Source organism: Marmota flaviventris, unplaced genomic scaffold, assembly GCF_047511675.1.
Source record: "Marmota flaviventris isolate mMarFla1 unplaced genomic scaffold, mMarFla1.hap1 Scaffold_1341, whole genome shotgun sequence".
In the NCBI taxonomy this organism is placed as follows: domain Eukaryota; kingdom Metazoa; phylum Chordata; class Mammalia; order Rodentia; family Sciuridae; genus Marmota; species Marmota flaviventris.
In genome coordinates this window covers 1-4,208 of record NW_027287929.1, presented here as the reverse complement: position 1 = coordinate 4,208, position 4,208 = coordinate 1, and the positions used below count along the sequence as shown (strand labels likewise).

The 4,208-nt window shown below is 47.2% G+C and overlaps 1 pseudogene; it reads right to left on the bottom strand.

The window, feature by feature from the left end:
* Positions 1-582: 582 nt before the first annotated feature.
* On the bottom strand, positions 583-2,883 carry LOC114081253 (RNA exonuclease 5 pseudogene; annotated as a pseudogene).
* Positions 2,884-4,208: the final 1,325 nt, after the last annotated feature.

The window sequence follows — 4,208 nt, the reverse complement described above, 5'->3', positions numbered from 1 at the left end:
TCTGCAATCTGCCCTTCAGTCAGTTGGTCAGCCACGCTGCAAGCCTTACCAGTTTCTGAGACTCAACCACATAACCACTGGGCTCATTCGCTCCACTCAGATCCCATCACATTTCTAAAGTGTCACATAGCATGAATGGAATTTTAAACGTCTGAAGATATCAAACACGTGTACATTTATTTTGGTTTAATAATAAGTTGTATATTTATTTTGTTTCCCTTTTACTTTATTTTTAATCATATATATATATATATATATACATATATATATATATATATATATATATATATATATATATTTTATTCAATTGGCACATAGTAATTGTACAGACTCATGGGGCACAGTGTGGCGTCTTTTTTTGTTTTAGTTTCCCGCTCCCCCACCCACCCTGTCTTAAGATGAGGAAGGCTTGAATTTTAGGCATTCATTGAAAGCTTGTGCATGCCATGTCAATGGATTAGACCCGTTAGCCGGCACACCAACTTCCCACACAAAGCCGTCCACTGAACCAAGAGGCCCAGCAGTCTCTGGAGAAGCTGCAGCCTGACCGTCTTCTCCACCATCGCCCAGGAAGGATGAGACTCACAAACCCATGCTTGGGCCGGTGCTTTCCTCTTCTTCATCTTTTATTCCCATGAGTCCCAGGCCAGAGAGAGATCCATGAGGGCTAGCGGTTCCTGGCAGGAGGATGACACAAAGGGTACCCGGGCTCAGGCTTCGGTAGAGCCTTCCAATCTTGCGGCTCCAACGCCGGGCTGCACTCTTTGCGTTTTCCGCCTTTAAGTTCTGCAGGGTCTCCCGCTCTGAGGGAGGAGGTCTAACTGTCAGACCTGCGGGCCTTCTTGATTCAGGTGGTGAGCTCCTAAGCCACGCATGGAGGTGCCTGGGCGTTAGGGCCTGCCTGCCTTTCAGCTTCCAGTCCTTGCCTGTGAGGACATGGAGGGCCCTCTGGGCATTGCCAAAAGTTTTGAATTGCAGGAAACAGTATTTTTCCTGTCTTCCGCTTTTAGCATCTGGAGGCACCATCACAGCTTCCAGGCCACCAAAGAGGTTCGGTAGTTCCTGAGAATGTCCTAAGAAATCTTTACTAACTCCAGACAGATAAATAGTGGCTCGGTTCTCAGAATCTCGTTCCAGCTCCTTAACAAGTGTGTCACAATCCAGAGTGAGTTCTGTCACAGGTCTCTGTACCTTTATGTACACACCTTCCACCAGAACGCCATTCAAGGACTCGATGGCCAGCTGGGCAGCTTCCAGGACTTCATACTCTATAGAGAGATGAGGCTGATGCGTTTCCAGAACAGCAGTCATTGCACGAACTGGGCCAAAGCTCCTAAACAGCCTCTTCAGAGCACTTAGTTTACAATCTTTGCTCAAGGGCCCAGCATAGATAGTTGACATCTCTGTCCACTTGATCCGCATCCTTTTGTTCACTTCCTCAGTGAGGAGAGGTGAAAAGGGCTCAAAAGAGAACCGAATAATGCTGAAGGGGTACAGGCGGACTTGCCTTCGGGCCTGCTCAAAGACCTCTCTGTTGGAAAGGCACTTAATAGTTTCACAATCTTCAGGAGAAGGCAGTTCAATATCATCTGTCTCTCGGGTTACAAAAAGGAGCTTCTGATGCGCCGAATCGAAACAAGTTAAAGCACCTCTGTAGGGGTACTGGAACTTTTCTCTGACATTTCTTGGGTCTTGGGCTCTCCATAGCGCCTCCAGATTGAGTTCTGCAATCTTCCTTGGGCCATACTTGAGGAAATATTGAGCCAATTCAAGGGTCGCGGTAGCGTCCTCTGTGGGATCATGACCGTCCCTTTCCGAACGTTGAATGTCCCTGCCCAAAATAGCTTTGGCTAAGAACTTTAGCTTGAATCTTCTGCCCCGCTCCCTGGCGTAAAGCAATGAGGTGTCGATAACATACGGATGGATCATGTTCAGTGCTCGGAGATCGACGTCTAAGGAATGACCTACCAACACCGCATCAGGAGGAAGCAGTGCTTTCAACCGCCTCTGAACGTCTTTCAGTTTCGTCGTCACCGGCTTAAGCATCTCCTCCGTGATCCCTGAATAGCAGGTGGCGTAGTCTACAATCTCCTCATCGGGTTTCACCAACTCATCCATAAGACAGGAGCCCCCTTCGGCAACCAGTGAGATGCGTGTTAGTTCTCTCCCCTTGGACGTGATGCACATTTCTCCGTCCAGCCCAAAGAGAGGGCTGTTCTCTGTGACAGACACATTACATCCGGTCGTTACAAAGTCCTCACAGTCGGGAGAACCTTGTAACGGAAAGTCAAATGTTCTCATCTCCTCCTCTGTCAGAAGGCATCGCAGCACGCCCACCTTCTGAGAGCCATACTTCTGAATGACGGGGTCATTCTGCAGGTCGACCTCGGGCTTTGTACTGGCGGACGGTAAAGATCCTCCCATGGTCTTAGGCAGATATCCAGCCCTTTGATTTGGTAGCCCGATAACATCAGCTAGAAAAGTAGATGATGGAGGAGGCAAGCGGAATTTGTGTCTGAAGGCTTTTCGGAGAAATCCAAACTCCAAATAGAACCTGTAGAAGTGGAGTTGACTCATCCCTTGAAGGATGACAACCACTGTTCTGCTCAGGTGCTTTCCATAAAGAAGCTGGCACCACCTGGGTCTCTCAATAACCGGTTGAGCCAGAACTGCATACTTGAGCAGCTCACATAGCTGCTCGTGGGTTATTTCACAGTTTTCAGCCATTACGATGCCAGACAACCGGGCTCTCTTGGGCTCGGGCTGCCTGTCCACGAGATCCGAACCGGGGGGTATCCTTACCTCGGGCGTCCCCATCAGCCAGTCGGGGACCCGTCTCCTCTGGCTGTTCAGCCTCCCGGTCTTCTCCTTCTCTGGCTCCATGATCCTGTACTAGAGTCCTTGTTGCGGAACGCTGTCCTTGGTGTAGAAAGCTGTCCCTGGCGTAGAAAGCTGTCCTTGCCTTGATGCCAACCCAGCAAGAGAAAACGGTCTTGAGAAGGAAAAAGGGTGGTTTCTTGCTTGGCTAGCAAAGGAGAAACAATGATTCTCACGTCAGCAGGAGTAGGGGGTTTTTATACAGGGGGTTTTCATAGGCGATTCAGAGAAAGTGAGATTAGGGTGGAGAGAGCAGGTAGGAAAAGATTAGGGAAAAGAGCCCAGAGGAGGAGATCAGGGAGGGGGAAAAGAACAGGGAGGAGAAGTTTAGGGAAAAGAAAATCAGAAGATCAGGGAGGAGAAGGGTAGGGGAAAGAAAATCAGGAGGAGAAGGTTAGGGCAAAGAAGATCAGGGAGGAGAAGGTTGGGGAAAAGAGAAACAAACATGTAAGTTTCAAAGCGACAAGGGATGTAGTCAAAGCATCCAGTGAACCCCTGTTGCAACTTCAGTAAAATCTTCCCTTTGTATTCCAGCGTATTGCCTCTGGGGGACCTTTACAGTGGATTACCTTCCAGTAGTTTCATTACCCAGATTCGTTAAGTTCCAGGGGACAGGACCGTGCCCTGTGTTTCATATTTTCTCAGAATTGTGCTGTATAAGTAGCAAAGACTTGAAAAGGGGGGGGAAAAAAAGTGTAAAGACAAAAATAGCTAAAGGTCTTCAGTGTTTCTGTACCCCTACAATCATGAGTTCCCCAACATTACTGTAAAATACAGGGAGCAGATAAAATTAAGCTAAGTTTGCTAATATGTGCTTGAGGCCTATGTAGGTAAAATGACTACTAAAATAAAAAAGAGGATGACAGCCCAGCGGCTCTGGAGACTGAGACAGGAGGATCGTGAGTTCAAAGCCTGCCTCAGCAACTTAGAGAGGCACTAAGCAACTCTGTGAGACCCTGTCTCAAAATAAAATATATATATAAAATACAAAATATGGCTGAGGATGTGACTTAGTGGTTGAGTGCCCCTGTGTTCAATTCGGTGTACAAAAAAACAAAACAAAACAAACAAACAAACAAAAAGCATCACCGTACAAGAACCCAGGTCTTTCCTCCCAAAGTCTAGTTTAGTTTCTCTTTCATCAGAACACATTAAGGGGTACTTGGCCATTTGCCCCGTAGTGTGAATGGGTTCATTGATCTTATTGGGTTGTTTTCAGTGTGGCATCTTAATACTTGTGTTCCAAGCGTAATGATCAGATCAGGGTAATTGGCATATATGTCACTCACACATGTATCACTCCTTTGTATTGGGAACGTTCAAAACCCTAT